The sequence below is a fragment of the Alligator sinensis genome, unplaced genomic scaffold (genome assembly GCF_000455745.1).
Source record: "Alligator sinensis unplaced genomic scaffold, ASM45574v1 scaffold264_1, whole genome shotgun sequence".
NCBI classification, from domain to species: Eukaryota; Metazoa; Chordata; order Crocodylia; family Alligatoridae; genus Alligator; species Alligator sinensis.
The window spans coordinates 495,740-517,965 of NW_005841831.1; the positions used below are offsets into that span (position 1 = coordinate 495,740).

At 45.6% G+C, this 22,226-nt stretch overlaps 1 protein-coding gene across 6 annotated transcripts in view; it reads right to left on the minus strand.

The window, feature by feature from the left end:
• MAPK8 (mitogen-activated protein kinase 8) overlaps positions 1–22,226 on the minus strand; it is a 126,531-nt gene that overhangs the window by 63,491 nt on the left and 40,814 nt on the right. For 5 of the 6 annotated variants that reach the window (XM_006014762.3, XM_006014764.3, XM_025207842.1 and 2 more), the window contains exon 2: positions 16,728–16,821. The exons of the other annotated variant lie outside the window; for it this stretch is intronic. The gene's annotated coding sequence lies outside the window, so the exon portion shown is untranslated. The remainder of the gene's footprint in view (positions 1–16,727; positions 16,822–22,226) is intronic. 6 annotated transcript variants of the gene reach the window in all.

A 22,226-nucleotide genomic window follows, 5' to 3' on the forward strand; every position in this document is an offset into this window, starting at 1 on the left:
AGTATTGATTCGCACAGGGTCTGGTTGCTCTCTGTACCTCATTTTTTACCTGTCCAAGTCTTATTTAGTGCTCTCTGTTGGCTTTTTGTTGGGTTCCAGGTAGGCTGTGTTCTTGATGTTGATGAGAGGTAGTCGTTCTTCTGCATTTTCTTCGAATCAGTCCTTATTGGATGGTCTCTTTTCCCCAAATGTAGCACTAGCTGTTTCATGGATTTCAGTTTTTAAGCCTTATTTCCTGTCTTTTCTGGTAGTGACTTCCCAAACATGCTGAGTTCAAAAGCCTTCACAAACTCTTGGCACTTCCTCTGGTTCCTGGTGTTAGTGGTATTGATTTTGAGCTCAATCCTAGGTTTTGCTCTATATAGTTTCTTGGCTGTAATTTTCACTTTGCTAATGATCAGGGAGTGGTTGGTGTCACAGTCGGTACTACAGAACATGCAGGTCTTCTGCACTGAAGGAGATCTTCCCTCTAACAATAACAAGGTCTAGTTGGTGCCAGTGGCCTGTTCGTGGATGTTGCCATGACATTCTGTGGTGATTTTTTACTGCAAAATATGAATGGGTAACGCACAGTTGGTTTGGGGAGCAGAATTCACGAAGTCATCGACCGTTTTCATTCATCTTGCTGATGCCAAAATGCCCTAGGGAATCTGACCATGAGTTGCTGTCTGTGCCAACTCTTGTACTGAAGTCTCTGAGGAAGAACAGTCGCTCAGTTGATAGTATTTCTTTGACAACTTGGTGCAGAGTGTCGTAAAATTTATTCTTCTCCCCATGGCTGGAGCTGAGTGATGGTGCATAAGCACTGATGATATTCGCAAAGCCAATGTTTGCCTGAAGTCTAAGTGAGATGATGCGCTCTGACTTCCCAGTGGGTGTTTCTATAAGCTTTACCACCTTGTTGTTCACAGTGAAACCTATGCCATGCAGACAATTTTCTTCAGCTCTTTTACCTTGCCACAAGAAGGTATAATTGTCCTCTTGGATAGAACCAGCATCTACAAGTCTTGTTTTCTGGAGTGCTGCAATGTCAACGTTGAGTTTGTACAGCTCACAGTCAATCAAGACCGACTTCCATATGCTGCTCATATAGTGTAGGTCGTCATTCTCTGTCAGGCCAGGACACATGGCCCTGACATTCCAGCTTCCCAGCTTCCAAGCTGGAAAGTTCTTGGTTTCTCGTTTTTGCCAGGTGCATTTCCACCTGCTTTTCGGCTCTTGGCTTAGCCCCATGTACCCAAAGAGGCAGACAGACTCTGGCGAGTCAGCACCTAACTGTCCAGGGGCTGCCTGGCATTATGGAGGGCAGTAGCTGACCAGTAGAATTCAATATCTCCTCCCAGCAAAAGGTGACCCATAGCGCCCTCCTCTATGCCAATCGAGTGAAAGCTTATGACCTGTAACTGCCACCTTCTGTTTTGTGTCCATGCTGCCAGCAAAGATGGAGTGCCCTCTCCACCTGGTACGGCTCCAATATCCTGGGCGGTTGATATGGAGACACTGCTTTGCCCATGTATCAGCATCTGCCTCTTGGCTACACTGGTCTGGTCCAAAGGAAAAGCAGGAGTTGATATGTTTGGAGCCAGCTATGTTGCAGGAGTTGCCAGTGCAGAGGAGGTCTTCCATCTGTCTGCCTTTCAGTGCTCCACTCCTAGCTTGGTTGCCAGCCATGGCTGAAGAGCCCAGTCTAACCTGTGTGGGTGCTGTTGGTAAAATCGCTGAGCGATTATGCTCATTCGCTTTATGATAGCATTTCCTCCATCAAGGGTTCCACGACCCTCCTCAGGGACTAATCTGCCCAAAGCTGTTGGCGCTTCCTGAGGTCACCAGGTTAATTAACTACTCAGCATTAACCAGTATAGGTTATACTGCTTATGGTCATAGCAGTAGCAGGTTTTCAATCCTGACATGTCACAAACAAACTGCATAAAACCACAAAGTCCACCTTGTAAGCACTGGCTCTGGTGGAACTGACAGTCACATGTAGATCCCTGCTTTGATTGGCAACGGACTCCCTGTATCAAAGCTTACTGCCTGGACAATGTTTGAATACTTTTTTAAAGAGGAAACCAGGCTATCCACATCAAGAAAACAGGTGCATCAGATGTCACTTGCTAAAGAAAGGATGTGTGTATTCCAGGTGACATGAACTGCATTAGGCATCATTCCATAGAGCATACCAGAGAAAGCTTTTCACATATACACTGCATTATCAGACAGAAATGCTGAGATCTTGTTAAATACTAAGCCATAGTTTACAGCACCCTTCACCACAGCTTGTACTGAGGTAGAAAAATTGACAGACACAAGGTGAATCGGCTCTGTTTGAAAAACAAAGGTCGTGGTTTGTTCAATTCCTAGGTACAAATAAAATGTACAGAACATAGTTACCTTGAGCATCTGTTGCTTCATCTGCTACAACTCAGAATGATTCATATTCTGCCAATGCAGATTTTGTAGACTGAACATGCAAAGCAATTACTCCTTGTAGATTATCTTGGCAAAGCTTGTCTGCACATGGGAAACTGCCAGCATTTGGCAGGTGTTTGTTCAACAAGGCCCTTAATTTAGGATTCACAGATTCATAGATTGTAAGGCTGGAAGGGACCTTGGAAGATCATCGAGTCAAGCCCCCTGCACCAAGCAGGAAAGATAACTGGGAGTCAGGTGACCCCAGCAAGGACTGTCTAGTCTCCTCTTGAAGATTTCCAGGGTAGGTGATTGCACAACCTCTGGAAGGAGCTAATTCCACAGTTTGGACACCCTGTGAAGAAGTTTTTCCTAATGTTCAGCCTGAATCGGTCTTCCAGGAGTTTGTGGCCATTACTCCTGGTTTGCCCCTTGGGTGTCCTGGTGAGCAGTTGCTCACCAAGCCTTTGATGTGCTCCCTTGTGTAGCAGTAAGCTGCTACCTGGTCCCCTCACAGCCTTCTTTTCCTCAGGCTGAAGAGTCCCAGATCCCTCCGCCTTTCCTCACATGGCTTGCTGTAAGACTGAGCATATGGGTGGCTCTTCTTTGGACTCTCTCAGGCTTGTCCACATCCTTGTTAAAGTGTGGTGCCCAGAACTGGATTCAGAACTCCAGCTGCAGTCTCACCAGTGCTGAGTAGAGTGAAAGAATCATCTCCTTGGTTTTGCTGGAGATGCATCGATTGATGCATGCCAGAGTATTATTTGCCCTACTGGCTACAGCATCACACTGCCAGTTCATATTCATGCTGTGGTCTATTATTACCCCCAGGTCCCTTTCATTTGTGGTGCTGGTCAGTTTGGTGCTGCCAAGCCTGCAGGTGTGTTGGGGGTTGCTCGTCCTGAGGTGGAGCTTTTTACATTTCTCAACGTTGAACTTCGTCAGGTTCCAATTCGCCCAACTTGCTAGTCTGTTCAGGTCTGCCTGTATCTGTAGCCTATCTTCAAGCCTGGCCACGCTTCCCCATAACATAGTGTCATCTGCGAACCTGGCCAGTGCGCTCTTCACCCCCACATCCAAATCATTAATAAAAAGGTTGAAAAGTACTGGACCGAGCACCGACCCCTGCGGGACACCGCTTCCCACTTCTCACCAGAATGACGTAGATCCATTCAGTACAACTCTCTGGGTCCTATCCTGCGGCCAGTTCCCCACCCACCTGACTGTCTCAGAGTTAAGTCCACAATCCTCCAATTTTCTCGCAAGGACATCGTGGGGTACTAAATCAAAGACCTTTTGGAAGTCAAGGTATACAATGTAAACCTGTTCTCTCGTGTCCAGGTGGTGAGTTATCTGGTTATAGAAGGAGATGAGGTTGGTAAGGCAAGACCTGCCCGTGACGAAGCCAGGCTTATGCCTCTTTCTTCTTTCTTAAGAGGACCATGATTTCCCTGTTTAGCCATGAGGGCTTCCCAGCCCTTCTGTTACCTTTTCTCCACATAGGAATGGACTTCCTTTTTGCTTCAAGGATCATGTCCTTAAGGAACAACCACTCTTTGTGCACACCTTTCGCCTTTGGTCCCTGGTCCCACAGCACTTCCCCTACTAGTGACCTAAGCTTGTTGAAATTTGCATTTTTGAAGTCCAAGACTTCAATCCTGCTATCAGATTTGTCTGCTTTATGTCAGAAAGTGAACATGATGGTTTCATGGTCACTGTTTCCCAGACTTCCCTCTATATTTAAGTTGGTCATGAGGTCATCTCCTTTGGCCAGGACCAAGTCTAGTAGAGCATCACCTCTGCTTGGCCTATGCACCTCCTAACTAGGAAGAGTTCCTCAACACAGGTCAGGAAGGTTATCAATTTTTCCACAGAAATCCTGGTGGTCATGAATGTCTCCACTAGCATGAACGTAGCCTCTCTTCTTGTCAAACTGCTTTCAGCAGTTCTTTTAAAGATCAAGGACACAGTCAGTTGTTTCCTGCTCTGACCTTCAGCCTCTACAGCAGCCTTTCACTTTATATGTGATTCAGGCTCTAAATGCCAATCAGTGCTGTTTTTGCTTGACACAGCCAGAGTCACGTTGCATGATGAACAAAACAATTTACCACCATCTGCATTTAAGTTGTCTACAGGGAACTGCCTTAGACCATCCTGAGTGGAAATGTATTTAACTTCCTTGGATTTCTTTTCACTCATCATCTTCAGACTGCAGCACTGCATGTGGCTTAAAAGATGGCACCAAAAGTCTTCTGCTTTCCTGACTGGCACCTTCACTGTGTCTACATCACTAGGCTCAGCCTCTCAGTAGTTCTCTCTCAAACCACATGCTCTAAGGCTGCAGGGATTGCCACACTTTTTTTGTATTCTGGTAAGCTTCCCCCCCCCCCCCCCCCCCCCGTGTGATTCCATGCAAAATCATGTGAAACATCATTTTTCCAGTGATCACGGAAACTGCCATTTTTTGCAGTTCCCGCAAAAATCACAAAACCATGATTTCAATAGACCCCTAATTATAACTAGGAATCTGCCCTGTAGGAGCATCTCAGCGACATTTACTAGCATCTGGATCTCTATCCCTGTGATGATAGGAGTTTTTGAATCCCACCTCTGATCCCTTTGCAGAAGATAGCTGGGGTAGCCTTGTTCTGCTAAGTGGGGAGCAGAAGACAGGAGTATTTGATGAATATTACCCAAAGTTTTTTGCCACTGAAAGCAGAGGTAAGAGTAGCTGGTAGTATCCTGGTCCCTTCCAGAACTTCAAGCTTCATAAAAAAACTGTTAAGATACTCATCCAACCTGCACTCTGTCCTCCTGGATCTGACAAAAGCCAATAGGAACTGTCCAGAAGCATTCCCTCCGTCAGGTACAGTTTCACTGGATCGTGGGCAACAGAGTAAGAGTACATGTTACAGGCTGATTGGGGCAGTATTCAAGAAGGGAGACTTTAAGGTTGTGCCAACACAAACTTTTAATTTATATTTCCTATATTCCAGAAATTTGAATTTTGCTGATATTATAGAGAAGCATGAGAAATCACTGTGTAACTTTATAACGCTGTGTTAAAACAGTCTGCCATTAAAAACAAACCAAAAAAAAACACTTCAAGAAAGGTGTCGACAGCTTGGAAAGGGTCCAATAGAGAGCAATATAAATTATTAAAGTCCTGGAAAGCAAGACTTACAAGGAAAGGCTGAAAGAACGAGGATCATTTTGTCTGGAAAAGAGAATATTGAAGCAGGATTTGATAACAGTCTTCAAATACCTGAAAGGAAAATATAAAAGAGGATTGAGAAAAACTTTTCTCTATGGCTGTAAGGGACAGAATTAGGAGCAATGGCCTCAAATTGTAGCAGAAGTAGTTTAGGTTGGAGATTAGGAAGAGCTTTCTGACTCGGAGCATCGTCAAGCATTAGAACAGGTTACCTAAAGAAGCTGTGGAGTCTCCATCCCGGGACATTTTCAAGAGTAGGTCAGACAGACATTTGGCTGGGATCATTTAGTCAGGGATGATCATGCCTTTGTGCTGGACCAGATAGATGACTTTGTGAGGTAACTTCCAACCCTACTTTCCTTTAATCTTATGAGGCTGTATTTCAAGGGCTCCTTGCCAAAAAATAATGTTTCCAAATTTGCTACTAAACCCACAAGACACAACAGATTGCCATGCAAGCGTGTGGATTTTAGAGCATATAGCAGAACGAAGGGGTTCTTGGCCGTAACTGGAGCAGAGCTGGTGCACCTTTATAATCACAGGCTCTCCAGACCAGCATTGGAAAAGAGTGAAACATCTACTGAGAAGCCTGGTGCAGATCACTCAAATTTCCATATGGTATTCTCACCCAGCTGAGATCATCAGAGTGAGATAAACAACCACTTCACATCCCTCTAAAAAACAACTGGAACTCTAGAGTCTACTAATTATTCTTATTCCTTCAAAATTGGTTCCATGAGATATACAGGCTAAGGTCAGTGTTCCAAATTTGAGATCATTTAAGCATCATTTTCCTTTCTGGGGAGCAAAAATGGTATGGTTAACATACCAAACCTGAACAACTGTACCCAGGCTCTGACTGGGCCCCTCAACATTTGGAATTTAAGCCAGCAAATAGCTTCCTTTATGGGGTAGCTGGTGCTGTTATAAAATGCCTGGCTGTTCAGTTAGATGCAAGCCTAATGCTTGAGATTTAGGGGGCCCCTACTTTGCTGGGAGTTTAAATTGGGGTACTAATTTGAGCTAGGGGTTCACCATACCACACAAGGCATTTAGGACTTACTGGGAAGGCCAAAACACCAATGCCAAGATCCATCCTTCCCCGCTCAGAACTGCTCCACATACCATAATTAATGCAACTGGAGTGTTTCCAGTGGCTCCTGACAACTCCAAAGGCGGGGGGAGGGGGGGGGGAGGAAACATCTTAAGTACTTTTGTTTGCTTTTGTTTATCAAAGCAAAAGTATGAGTTTTGCTAAGTGAGGTCATTTGGAAGGGCAAAAGATAAAACACATACAACAGAAGTTGATCAAACTTTGCCTTTCACTATAGGTATATTATTTAGAAGTATTCAAGTATATTCTCCTGTTTAATGTGCTACTTGCCCATGTTTTGGGATGGTCACCTGTTAATCACTGACAGTGGGTGGGCATTTGGGGTTTTTTTTGGTTCATGTTTCGTATTACCAGCAAATTATTACCATAAAAAATTACACTTAAATCACAAGTAAAATATTGAGAGGCAAGGATTTTTGTGGGTGATATTTTTATTGGACTAACTCTGTAATTTACTGGTAGCATGAAGCACACACCAAAAATACAAAGATGTCTACTGTTAGTGATTAACAGATGACCAACTGCATAGTTAGTCCAATAAAAGATGTCACCCACAAAAATCTTTGCCTCTCTCAGGCTTCCTGGACTATCACAGCTGCAACATCACTCCAACACTAGCTAAATCATTAATACTACAACCTGATTATTCTAGGAATGGAATAGTTTATAACCATCATTTCTTCTTCCCCATGGAGCCATAAGAATATGTTGTAGGTCTGCAATTCTTCTTACCCATGGAGCCATAAGAATATGTTGTAGGTCTGGTGGTTCCAGAGTGTAGCTCTATATGAATTAGTACAATATTACCTTGTTCCTTGTGAAATAATTAGTTCACAAGTTTCCAGTTATATTGCCTGCTTTTTATGTTTATTTAATTCTTTAGGTGAGAATATTATTCTGATGTTAATCAAAGCCATATCCTTTGAGCATCTGTGATATTTCACAAAGAAGCCTGGTTTGTGATATTTGCAGGAATCCTTGTTCTACCAGTGAGGTTGTAGATGACAGATGGTTAAATGGTTCAAGTAAATCTCTCAGAAGCAGATGATAGCAAATTCCTAAGTTAATACCATTCTGTTGTCAAGCCAGATTTTGTGCCCTCCAATGATATGTGGAAATTTCTTTTAAAATTAACAAATCATAAACTAGCGTTAGTTGTCAGCATCTCAGATTATCAGCCTTTCCCTATACAGTACTGGAATAAGATCTCTTTGGTTACAGTTGCCAAAAGTGGATTTGTTGCTGGTTCTTCTGGTATGCCAAACTGCATGCACAGCTCAGGGAAACAGATAACCATCAATATGCTCCGGCGCTGTACAAGACAGACAGTTCTTTTCTATATAATTTTACCATACAACAAGAACAAACCGTATAGAATTAAAAGGAATTAAAGGAATTGAAGTCAAACCACAGGATTGGTTACAAACACTATTACACCACAGTATAACATGGAAAATAGGTATCCTTTCTTTTTTCTTCCATGTTTACAGTAGGGGTATCCAACTGGTAGCCTGTGAGGGGTTAAAAAAAGGGGGAGGGGAAGGCTCCCAGTCCAGCCACTGCTTCCCCCAACCAACCTCCTGAAACTGCCATTGGACTCTCTGAGCTCCCTCTCCCTCCAACTTTTCCTTCCTATCCTGTAGACTCGAATGGCACAGTGTGAGCGAGAGATCCCAGCCACCCACAAGTTGGACAGCCCTTGGTTTAAGCCAATTAACAGGGGTTAAAGATTCCAGTATGCACCCTTCTCCATTCTATCCCAAATCTCTCAAGCCTGCAACCATCCAAATCAACACAAAGAAACACAAATTATAACAACTTATGCTGCCAAAAGCACAATCATGATTCTGGTGTAAATAAATAAATAGAGAGAGAGAGAGAGAGAGAGGGAGGTGTTTCAGGGAAATGATTCAATGGCAAACAACCAACTGTAATTAAATGTGCCTGCACCCTGTGGAAAAATACCACCAATTTAATTTCACAGTCATGACACTTAGCATTAAAAAAATCAAAAGAGAAATAAATCAGCAAAGCAAAAACACCATTTTAAATTAGCAGACTGCAAAACACACACTATAACACTGTATTAAAAAACTGAAAAGTCAAAATCTTACAGTCTTTCCCTGGTACTGGATTCTTCCACAGCTGGCCTTGCATTCTAGCTGAATAAACTGCACAATTTCAAACTGGTCTATACTTTCCTAGCATTCAACCTGGGTGCTATTCAGCCTATTTCTTCAGATGCCGGTGTTAAGTCATCATAGGGTCCTGGTCCTCTACATCTACTGCAGAGGACTAAGCAGATAATAATAAAGGATAGGCAGGTCCCGTAGGGGAGCTACATTACAACCCACACCCATGGTTGCTTGTTTGTCTCACACATACACTACATAGCATCAAGAATGGGCCTGATCCTTCTCCTTAAGAAAGGTGGGGTGGGGGGAGAGAGGGAAGATAGTGGAGAGAAAGACCCAAGAGAGGAATCCCCAAAACACAGAGAGAGAGAGAGTCAGGGGGCAGAATTTGGCTCAAAAGCTCCCAGATGTTCAGAACCACACAACAACATTTTTCTAAGCCTGTGAAAGAAATACAACATCATCCCAAAGGATCACATCATCTACAACCCTCTAGCTCAGTGGGTCTCAACCTTTTATGTACCAGGACCAATATGTAAACATAAATGGCCAGTCCCAACCCAGTGCCCCACACACTACCTTGACTCAGTGCCCTCCATCCCCAGGCCCCAGCCCCACAGTGTGTGAAGTTGGAGGGGGGTTTGGGGGGTGGGCATAGGGGTCCCCAAGCCACCCCCTGCAGGCTGGAACTCTGCCAGCCTGCAAGGGAAGACCCATGGTTTCCCACATTTTTCTCCTTCAAAAGAGAACCCATTTTTAAAGTTTGTTGATCCATTTTTAAAGTTTGTTCGTGACCCTTTCATATATTCTTGAGACCCACTTTTGGGTTGCGAGCCACAGATTGAGAAACACTGCTTTAGCTAACACACACAACTCCATATACGCAATACAACTATTCAGGACAACTTCAGAAAAAAAAATCTTCTTTACCTAACCTACTCCAAAAGGGATCAACTTAAACAGGACATTTACTTACATTACTTAACTGAGATACTAATCTGAAGACATACCTGGCAGCAGACCCAAATGTACTACCAAAAATACCTAGGAACAGCTATCCTACATAAGAAGAAAAGGTGGAATCAGCTATCACACCTCAAAGCACCACACCAGCAACAAATGAGTCATCAGTTCCCAGAACACCAACATGATTAAATTATCACAGCACTCTGAAATATCTGTATTCTTTAAAGGCCTGAACTACTGCACAGAGAAGAAAACCTGAGAAGAATTATGTGGAGAATTAGAAGAATTCTTTCACAAACTTTGCCTAGAACAATACTTCTGTTACCAAGACACAACCACCTTTGACAATCATCCTGCCACAACCAAGTAATAATAAAACATTAGACTGGATACCTCCCAAAGGACATAACCATAGGCTGGACTACTGCATAAACTATTTCAGGAAGAAAGCTAACAGCTGACATTCTAAACAAAAGCCAGGACCACAAAGGCAAAAGCCATGCAGTCCCTAAGATTTAACAATGTAAATGAATCTAACCTGAGGACAAAAGATTTGGAACTATCACAGGGCTGGGAAATTATTTTGGTGAGCAGGCCACTTTGCAATTTTTGGGGAGCTGTCAAGGGCCCCACACAAAATCTTTCAGAAGTTATTACTTTAACAAATTATAGATAAAAAACAAATTATATACTAAAAATGAACCATCTACTACAACATATCTTAATTTTATTTCAAAAAATTATTTTTGTCCTGATTTATGGGTTTTTTTGAGTCGTGTATATAGATTTGATTGCATAATAGCTAAAAATAAAGTCTTACTCTTGTATATTGTGTGTATGGTTGTTGGGTGTAAGGTGTGTACAGGGGAGGGTGGAGGCTGCCCACGTGCTAGGTCCCAGGACCTGGCCAGGGATTTCACAGAAGTTAGGGCTGGAGGGGACCTCATGAGATCATCAGGTCCAGCCCCCTGCCCAAACGGCAGGAAGTCAGCTGGGGTCAGATGACCCCAGCAAGGTAAGCATCCAGGAGTTTCTTGAACGTATCTGGAGTAGGTGCTTGCACCACTTCTGGGAGGAGTCTATTCCAGACTTCGGAGACTTGGACAGTAAAGGAGTTTTTCCTTATGTCCAGTCTAAAACGGTCTTCCAGCAATTTGTGACCATTAGACCTTGTCTTCCCTTGGGGGTACCCTGGTGAAAAAGATGTTCTCTCAGTTCCTGATGCACACCCTTTATATACTTACAGGCTGCCACCAAGTCACCCCTGAGTCTTCTCAAGGCTAAAGAGTCCCATGCCTCTCAGCCTCTCTTCATAAGGCCACCTCTCTTGACCTCTAATTATGCACGTGGTTCTCCTCTGGACTCTGGATGGGGGGAGCAGGTGGGGGTGGGGCAGAGGATGCATGCAACAGAACTCACCCAGGCAGTGCAGGTGGAGTCTGCCCTCTTCCCCCCAATCTGGCCTGTGGCTGCCCCCACAGCACTCTGCATGGGGCTGAGACCCACCCACTCCTGCCCAGGGCAGCCCACGCCACGCTCCCTCCTGCACCCTGCCACTGCATGCAGGATCCCAGCACAATGAGCAGCCACTTGCAGGCCACCAAGTGGGTGGAAGGTGGATGGGAGCTTGCACTGGAATCCAACATGCTGGGGCAGCAGCTGCCCAGCAACAGCTTCTCTCCTGCCTGGCTCAGCATGTGGTGCCCAAGCAATGTGTCCTCATGGCCGCCATCACTTCCCCGCGCTACCTGCTGCCCAGAGTGATGCAGCAAGGGCAAGAAGAGGAGGAAGAGCCAGTGAAGGCAGGGAGAACTGAGCAGCACCTGGGTGGTTGCAGCAACAGCAGGAGCAGCCCTGCTGGGAAGCTGTGCGCACTGGCCAGGGCCAAGGTCAGGGCCATTGGTGGGTGAGAGACAGGTGCACATGGGGGAACAGCGTAGGCTGCCCCAAGTGGGAGTGGGCAGGGCTCAGCCCCATACAGAGTGCTGTGGGGGCAATCAGTTGGTGACCTGGATCTAGCCTGTGGGCCATATTTTGTCCACCCCTGAGCTATCATCATCTTCAACCTTCAAGTCTATGTGGAGTGAACTAACAGACAACTCTTTGACATCGAATACTATAAAGAACTTGGGGAGGACCCCACCTCAGCATTCACTCTTTAACTGAAAAATATCATCAAATCTTTCCCACCCTAGCTTTCGGGAACAAAGTACTTCCACTTATCCCCAACTCCCCTACCCCAGGAACCTTCTGTATGTTCCCAAAGATTCACAGACAAGGTAACCCTGGCAGACCTCATCATATCCAACTGTGGTACCTCACTGAACCCATCCAGATTCATAAATACTATCCTGAAACCACCTGTCACTCAAAGACAAAGTTTTCTACAAAACAAGAAAGTTCCTCAACAGAATTCAGAACATCAGCTACTTTGCTGAGAAACCCTTACTTGCAACCACAGGTGTCACCAGTTGATACACTAACATCCCACACCATGAAGGTATGGCTGCCTACATAAAATACCTACACAAACATACAACACGTTGCAAGAAATCACCCACTTCATCTTCACCCACAACAACTTTGCTTTCAACAACTGACACTCCTCCAAGCCATGGGGACAACTATGGGCACAAAGATGGCCTCTTAATATGTTAACCTTTTCATAAGCCACCTGGAAGAGGAATTTATAAGAAATTACACCAAATCTGCATTATACCTGCGTTACATACATGACATTTTCATCACCTAGACTGAACATACCTGGACTCACTTCTTGACTTCCACCACAGGTTTAACAACTCTCAGCCCCTGATCAAACTTTCTCTGGAATATTCCTTCATTAACATCAACTGTCTAGACACCACAATCCACATCCGAGATGGCACCCTACAAACCACCATATGCAAAATACTCGTGGACCATCATATTTATGTTCACAAGACCAGCAATCATCCCAAACACAAAAAAGCTATAGTCTACAGTCAGGCCCCCAGATACAACCTCATTGACTTTGAGAACACCTATGATGCCCACCTGACCCGCCTAAAATCTACCTTTATACAACAAGGACACTCCAGTAGAGAAACAGATGATATCTTTTCAAAAGCTATCCAAATACTCTGGAGTAACCTGCTACAATACAAAAACAAAACCCCTGAAACTGCACCCCTCTGGTGGTCACCTACCACCCCAAACTGGAACCGATCAGAAGACTTGCCAAACAACTACAGACTATAGTCAAAGATCAGACCCTGAGAGAAATATTCTCAGTTCCTTTGCTTCTGGCTTTCAAACAGCCTGCTAACCCTGCCCAACTTATCATCAGAAGTCACTGCCCAACAGACATCAAATGGAACACAGCCTTGCCTTGGCAAAAAACACTTAAAATATCAGCCACATCTCCACTGTCACTATCAATACCCTCTCCATAAAAAAAACTAACAGAATCTAGACTGCAGTGGAATGAAATCTTCAATTGTCTTAATTTCCTGGCTACTGGATTAAGACCTCATTCTGTCAAGAACCGTGTGGAAGCTTATGTGCAGCAGCTTCTCCACAATTAAAGAAATCATGCACAGGCATCTTTCATGAACCTGGCTTTTCCAGCACATTTTACAAGCCCTTCAGAGACCAGCTAGTGATGGTGGGAGCAGGACTGTGGAGTCTAGAGGCTGCTAGTCATGAACTGGCATGAAGGCGGCAGTTACAAGAAAGTTGTTTAGCACTTGGATGAGGCTAGGGAAGGTCAACTCTAACAGCATCCTCCTTTTGACCAAATACACAAAACATGAACTCACCATCACCAGCATGTTCCTCCAGAAAAACAGGCGCAAGACATCGTGGCAACACTCATGATCTAAGCGTTGGCACCTGACTGACTACATCAATGTTCATGCCTGGGATCACAAAGATGTCTGCATGACCCAAGCTATGCTAGGACCTGATGACTGCTGGACCAGTCACTGACTCATGTGCTCTTTTAGGTCACTCAAACTGGCTCCCAAACAATGGCTGCAGCGGAAGCAATGCTGACAGAAGATCAATATCAAAGGACTCAAGGACCCAATCAAGCAAGACCTCTTCTACCAGTGCATCAAAGAAAAACTGGTGAATTCCAATCAACAACAATGGGAGAATGCTAGCAGTTCTTGGGGTGCCTTCAAGTCCACCGTTATTAGTGCCTGTGAAGAGACACTTGAATTCACTACAAGGAAACATCAAGACTGGTCTGATAAGAATGACTGGGAGATCCAAGAGTTTATCAACCACAAGTTCAAGACCTTTTGTGCTTGGCAGAACAGCATCAACTCCAGGCACAAGAAACTGAATCTCCAACAAGCCAAAGCAAAGGTCCAAAGAAGGACAGGTGGTGGGAAGACAAAGCAAAGGAGATTCAAGATATCGCTGATACCTGCGATATGCAGTTTTTCTATGCCAGCAAAGGCATCTATGATCTAAGCACTCAAGGACCAATCCCCTTAAGACCTAAGGAGAGAGGAGCCCTGATCAAGGAAAGAGGGGACATCAATGCCCGTTGGAAGCAGCATTTCGAAGACCTTCTCAATCAAGACTCTGTTGTTAATGAGAGTGCTCTCAACTCCATTCCGCAACACCCAGAGATGATCTCAAAATCCTTCCAACCCTTGATGAGGAGAGGAAAGACATCTAGCAGATGAAGAACTATAAAGCATCTGGAGCTGACGGAATACCTGCTGAAATCTTCCTGCAGGGAGGAGAGGAGCTCATCTTAAGGATTTGGAAATCCCAGATAACCTCAGGGATGCCACAATTGCAATAATTTTCAAGAAAGGAAACAACTGTGAAATCACCTTACTGCTACCCCAGGAAAGATCAATGCAAGAACCTTCCTGAATCCTCTCCTTCCATTTGCTAAAGAGCTCCTTCTGGAATCTCAGCATGGGTTTAGGGCACCAAGAGGCACAACTGACACGATCTTCACAGCTTGCCAGCTGCAGGAGAAATGCCGGAAACAACATAAATCTCTCTACGTGGTTTTCTTGACTTCACAAAAACCTTCAGTTCTGTCAAGTGAGAAGCGCTGTGGAAGATCCTTCTGAAGTATGGATGTCCACCAAAAATTGTTACCATTCTCTGCCTGCTCCATGATGGTAGGTGAGATATGGTTCTCAGTAGCAGATCTATCACAGATCCCTTTAAGGTTAAAACAGGAGTTAAGCGAGGCTCCATCATTGCTCCAACACTTTTCTCGATATTCCTTCCTGCAATGCTACATCTGACCACCAACAACCTTCCAGTCAGAGTGGAGCTAAACTACTGAATGGATGGTAAAGATGTTTTATCTCAGCTGACTCCAAGCCAAAACCAAGAACAACCTGACCTCAATCAAGCACCAGTATGCTGATGATGCTACCTTTTGGCAATCACTGACGTCTTTACCAAGGCATACAAGAAAATGGGACTTTCCTCTCCCAGCTCAGTCAAGGTGTACATCCCACAGGAGGGCAGACAAAGCACTTCAAGGACATCCTCAAGGCCAACTTGAAAAACATGCAATATCGACATTAACTCATGGGAGACTACTGCCCAGGACCACCCCAAATGGAGGAAGAATCTGCTGCAAGGATCTCAGTATTGTGAAACCTTACAATGACAACAGGAGATGGAGAAACATGAACAGCAAAAACAATGTGTTGCAGACCGAATCAAGAATCTGGAGCCATCAACCCTGCATGGGAACATGTGCCTGAGTTGTCAGAGTCTGATGATCATGGATTGGCCTCATCAGCCATCTTCAGACTCACAGATAAACAATCATCCTTGACTGCAAGGGACTGCCAAAGAAGTGTCTGCTACCTCTGAGAATTTCTCTCAGCCCCTCCCTAGGCTGTGCTTCACTTGCTGTGCCTGGCTTCCTGGAATCAGAGACCTGATGAAGAATGTCTCAAATTCAAAAACTTGTCTAACTTTACACAACTAAACAGTTGGTCCAATAAAATATATTGCCCTAAGAAATCTTTGCCTCTTGCATAAGTTCTGGACCATCACGGCTACACTATCATTCTTATACTCCCTTCATACATGGATACTCTAGTAAAGAAATAGACCATATATTTGAAAGAGCAACCTAACTACCCCACAGTAACCTGCTACAATGCAAAAAGACAGCCCCCTACAAATGCGTACCCCTGTCAACACATCTCCACTGCTACTATGATCAGCATTCCCCAAAACAAGCCTGTGCCTTTCCCAGCATGTGATATATCTGAGCCAAAGCACAAAATGTCCTCATGGTAATTATGTGGGTGAAACTAAACAGAAAATATACACCAAAATGAACTCTCAGAAAAAATATACAGGACAGAAACACACACAAGAGCACGTTTGTCACAAACCAGCCACTCCCTTTCTGACCTCACTATCTTCATACTCAAGGGAAATCTACTAAACAACATTAAAAGGTGAACTTGGGACCAAAACAGAGCAGGCTGGACATGAGGAACCAAGGACTAAAAAGTAATATAATGTGTCATAAGACCAATAACCTACATGATTCCTGAAATTCTTCCTACACACTACAGGTGATAATGACCCTCCTCTATTTTCAGTAGTCAAGTTTCTTTTCTTCTGCTAACTGTCTGTCTGCTATCCCTGGCAATTTCTCCTCACTCCAATTTCACGGCTATACCCACTGTTCTTAAAAATCCTCATGCTTAGTTTCCTCCTCAGACCTGAAGAAAAATGCTTTGCAATCAAAAGCCTATCTAACTTTATCTCAACTAAACAGTTTGTCCAATGAAAGATATCACCCCCCTCCTCTCCCTCCCCCACCCAAAAAAAAAAATCCTTGTCTTTTAGTCTTACAAAATTCCAGTTCCCAACACTGCCTTCCAAGCACAAAGGGTACCTTGCTCCAAACGTAACTGGCCTTCATAGACTTGGAATCAAGTGTTTCTCAGCTGGCTGTCTTCTACTGGTAACCATCCAATTTTATTTCAAGCCTTTGGAGTAGAGTAAAAAAAAAAGAGAGATATTGAATGGTATGTCAGCACTGAGACTGCACGTACATTAGAACGGTTAGTGAGAGAACTACAAGAAATAAGCCACTAAAAAAACCCAGCCCCTTTCCTACTTTCAATAAAACCAAACATAACCTTCAAGTTCAATAACCCATTACTTCAGGGAAGAAGATTTACTTTCACATCATATACAGAAAGGGTTGAACAAATTCCTGAGAAACAGCATGCTAGAAGACACTCCACAAGTCAAACTAATCATGCCACAAAGAGCTCACTCCACTGGATCTTATGGAAATGTTTCTGTATCCTAAAACTAACATCTGCATTGATCAAACTTCACACTTAAGATCAGTCTTGTAACAACATCTATAGCAGGGGTAGGCACCCCTCAGCACAGGCGCCAGAGCATGGCATGTGAAGGCATATTGCTTGACACATGCGTCTCAGGGAGGACAGCAGGGAAGGGGCTGTGGCTGCGTTGTCCCAACAAGGATCGGGGCTCTCATGACTCCTCTGCCATCCACTCCTGGCACACCAACATCTTACAAGTCAAGGCTGTAGGTATTTTTGGTACTCTGCCCAAAAATGCTGCCGACTACTGATCTATAGGCTGTTGATGCTAGGGACAACTACCAACAAAATGCTGACTTGGAGTGTTTCTGCTCAACATTACCTGCCAGAGCACTCCCCTTGTTTCCATCCCAACCACTTGGGTCAGGGCAACAGCAGAAGGAGGATGCATATACCTAAAACATTGCACAAGGAAATATCTAATAAGATTAATAACTGCATTCTGCATACTTATTAGCCTGGATAATTATCACAGTACCAGTGGCTACATGTGGAGTTCCAGGACAAACTGATAAGTGCCAGATTACATGAAAATAGAACAAATATGGAATCAGAACTCTGAACAGAGGAGATATCTTTTATTAGACCAATTAGATATTTGCAAAAAAAAAATCTTTATTAGCAAGCTTTCAGGCACACTTATCCTTCTTTAGGCATAGGAGAATGCAAAGATTGTAAAATTTCTCCTAGGTGGAAATGACGATTCGTATTTCACAGGAGAGTTGAAGGTGTAGTAAGATCTCCTGGTTGGAAAAGTTCATTTTGTGCAAATTAAGCTCAAAGTTAGAGCAGTCTTTTTACCTTGAAGTTGCCTGATGGCAAGCAGGATGTTGAATTATATTTCCTTCTGGTTATAATTCAATATCCTGCTTGTCATCAGATAACTTTGATGTAAACAGACTGCTCTAACTTTTTATCTGGGCAGGAGAGGCAGGGGGGCAGACTGAGGTCCCTGCAGTGAAGGAGGCTGTGAGAGTGAGAGTGGGAGTGGGGCTGGGGCACAGGCAGGCGCTGCACAGCCAGGGCGGGACGGGGCAGTGGTGCAGGGAGTGTGGAGGGGGCAGCTCCCGCAGCTGCGTGCACCCTGGGGAAGGCATGGGGGGCATGTGTCCCTTGGATCTGTGCACGGGGCAAGGGCAGACTGCCTACTTGGGGCTAGAGGCTGTGCTGGCCTTTTCCCAGGAGGGGGGCTGCACTGAAGCAGTGCTTAGAGCAGGTAAGTGGGTGGCGGCAGCAGTGCTGGGAGGGGGCTACAGCCACCCCAAAATTGGTTGTAGCCTTCCCCCTCCCAGCACCGTCACTGCCCGCCCTGAGCACAGCCCCAGTCGAGCCCCCCTGCTGGGAAGAGGCTGGCACAGTCTCTCTCCCTGAGCCTGCAGTAGCAGTCTGCCCTCGCCCTGCACACAGATGCAGGGGACACAAGCCCCCATGCCTCCCCTGGGGGTACATGCAACAGCAGGAGCTACCCGCTCCCCCCACCCCTCGGATAAGCCATGACTCTGTCCCATGCTCTGCCCCACCCCGGCTGGGCAGTGCTTCCCCTGCCCCACTCTCCCCCTCACTGTGGGGGCCTCGATCTGCCCCCTCCACACTCCTTCCCTCCTCCCAACCCCCACCCACCCTTCCCCACACAGACTTACTGGCTGGATGCTCCTCTCCAAGTTGCTGGGCTGCATTCCTGGCGATGTGTATGCTGCACCTGCTGCAATCTGCGCACGCATGCGGCATTTATCGGTGACATTATCAGTCACATCAGCCAAAAAAAGCCGATTGCTGATAATGTCAATTTTCCTTCTATTGGTGCTGATATGATGTGGACCAATGTATCAGTGCACCTCTACAAACAACTAGAGAAGGAAAAGCTGTGGCTGCTTTCTGCCGCATCTCCCCCTATGATAGACTTTGCCAAAAGACAGCTGTGTACAAGTCTATGCTGGCAAAGATAGAGTAAATCCAGAATGAACAGTCTTTAGTCTTATAGCATTTTATAACAAACCATACAGTGGTTTGGTACAGGATTTTAACTTCTGTTTACCACTTATCTGATACGAGAAAGAGAGAGACTAAATGAAATCCAGGGTTAAGTGTTCTCTTTCTATTAAGTAGTAACAACTAATGCAATATAGGACTGATTCTATTGGACTAAAGCCGTGGCTTATGTACCCCAGCATGCCTCTTTCAGCTGTGGAGGACCAAAAGCAAGAAGGCGGCAGGTGAAAGATGTGATAAACGAAGTGATGAAGACCAAGGTGGACTGCGAAGAAGTACAGAAGGATCTGGCACTACTGAGCCAACGGGCAACTCAATGGCAGATGAAATGCAAATGCAAATAAGTATAAAATGATCCAGATGGGCAAAAATATACCTATACCACCAGTTCAAATTATACCTACACCATGATGGGACCTACAATAACTGTTATCACACAGGAAAGTGAGCTGGGAGTCACTGTGGACAGTTCACTAGAAACATCAGCTTAGTGGCTCAGCAGGGATCCGGGTTTTCAGTTTCCCATAGAAAAACGGAAAAAATCCACGGATTTTTCCTTTTAACCAAAAAAATGTGAATTTTTCCTTAAAATGGAGAAACATGCGGATTTTCCACTTTTGCAAAGAGCTCTCTACAGGCTGGCAGAATTCCAGCCTGCAAGGGGCTGGGGGGAGCAGGAAAAGGGTGGTCAGGCAGGAGGCACCACATGCACTCTCAGCCATGTGCATGGCTGCCAGGCAGCCTGGACAGCAGCTCCCGCAGGTAAGTCTGGAGGTGGGGAAAGAGGGATTAAGACCCCCATTAGAAGGGTGGGAGTGAGTTGGGCAGGGCTGGGGCATCTGCCCAGCCAGGGCAGTTCATGGTGCTTGAGGCCCAGGGCCTGAATGTAGCCTCAGGTCCCCAACAGGTGGCAGGGGCAGGTGATCTCCAGATCTGTGCATGGGGTGGGGGCAGGCTGCCCACTGCAGGCTCAGGCTCCCTGCCCTGCTGCCCTCCCCCTGGGGTCTCCACAGCCCAGCAGGTAGGACCCAGCACAGCAGGACAGTGGTGCCAGGCAGGGAAGCTCCTTGTCACTGCAAGCCCTGCTCTGTGGTGGCAAAGCACCCTCCTGCCCACCCAGGAGCAGCGGGGGTAATGGCACGGAGTTGTGCCCCTCACTGCTGCTGTGTGGGCAGGGGGCACATCATCATGGCAGCACAGAGCTCCCAGTGGCAGCTATGAGCTTTCCCACCTGGCCCCGCTCTGCCCTGCCATGCCAGGTCCCGCCCACTGGACTGCAGAGGCCCCAGGGGGAGGGCAGCAGGGGGGGGAGGCCAGGAGGCCAAGCCTGCAGCAGGCAGCCCGCTCCTGCCTGCACCCCATATGGGCTCCACTCTGGCTGTGCCACCCATGGAGGAGGGGGAACCAGGTCCATACTGCTTTGCTGTAGCAGCCACCACCTCCCACAGGCAGCAGCCAGGGCTCAGGTGTTGTTGCAGAGGGGCCAGGGTGCTGAGGACCCAAGACCCTGGTCACCCCATCTGACAGGGTTGCAGAGGTAAGGGGCTACTGGTGGGGAGTAAGAGGCACCAGCAGGGCCTGGGGGCTGTGGCTTCGGAGTGAGGGGCCTGGACCTGCGTCTTGGTGAGCAAAGGGGGCTGGGGGTGGTCTGACTCCATGATAAGAAACCCAAAATCAAATACCAAAATGTATAGGTACTTAGAATGTATTTTATTATAGTGACTGAGGCACTGGTAGGCTTCCAAACTGCTTTAAAATTGTAAATATATCAATAAAACATTGTGTTCAACTGATACCTATATAGTGGTGTTTCATTTTAATTGTGGAGTTTAGGGGTTTTAATAAGAGAATTTGTGATTTTTAAACAAGAGAAAAACAGAATTCCTGGTGCTCAGCAGCCATAAAAAGGCAAACAAAATGGTAGGGATCATGAAGAAGAGAACTGTAAACAAAATGGAAACTATCATTATGCCCTCTTATAACTCCATGGTCCACACCTCGAATACTTTGCCCAGTTCTGGTCCCCACACCTCAAAAAGGATATAGAAGAACTCAAGAAGGTACCAAGAGGGGTAGCAAGGATGATTAGTGTTACCGAGGGGCTTCCATATGAGAGAGACTAAAGAGGCTAGGCCTATTCAGTTTAGAAACAACACACTTGAGTGGGGAAATGATAAGTGTTTACAAAATACTACATGGTGAAAAGAAGGTAAATAGGAATGTATTACTTACTGTCTCTCACAATACAGGAATTAGGGGTCACAAAATGAAACAGTAAGTTTAAAATTAATAAAAGGTGATTCTTTTGCACACAGCGTGTAATGAAAGTGTGGAACTCATTGCCACAGGACGTTGTGGAAGCTGGCAGATTAGCCAGGTGCAAAAAGGGCCGGACAAATCTTGGAGGAAAGAGGCATCAGTAGCTACTGAGCAGGCGAGTTAGGGATACAACCTCAGAATCAGAACTACCAAGATTTTAAATCCTGGAGACGATTCCAATGCAGGGAAAAAGGAGGAAAGGGGCCAAGAGGCTTCCTTGGCTGACCAGAGAAATCCAGAGCAGTCTACGGGCTAAAAGGGGGGCATATAAAAAGTGGAAACGGGGAGAGATTACTAAAGAGGAGTATACCTCCTCTGCTTGTGCTTGTAGGGAGGCAGTTAGACGGGCCAAAGCTACCATGGAGCTGAGGATGGCATTCCAAGTTAAGGATAACAAAAAACTGTTTTTTTAGATATGTAGGGAGTAAAAGGAAGGCCCAGGGTGGAATAGGACCTCTACTAAATGGGCATAAGCAATTGGTGACGGACAGGGGGGACAAGGCTGAACTCCTCAATGAGTCCTTTGCCTCAGTGTTCCTAAGCGAGGGGCAAGACAAGTCTCTCACTGGGATTGTAGAGAGGCAGCAGCAGGGTGCCAGACTACCAAGCGTTGACCCTGAGAGGGTGCAGAGACACTTGGAAGAACTGGATGCATTTAAGTCGGCAGGCCCAGATGAGCTCCATCCGAGGATACTGAAAGCACTGGCCGACGTCACTGCACAGGCCCC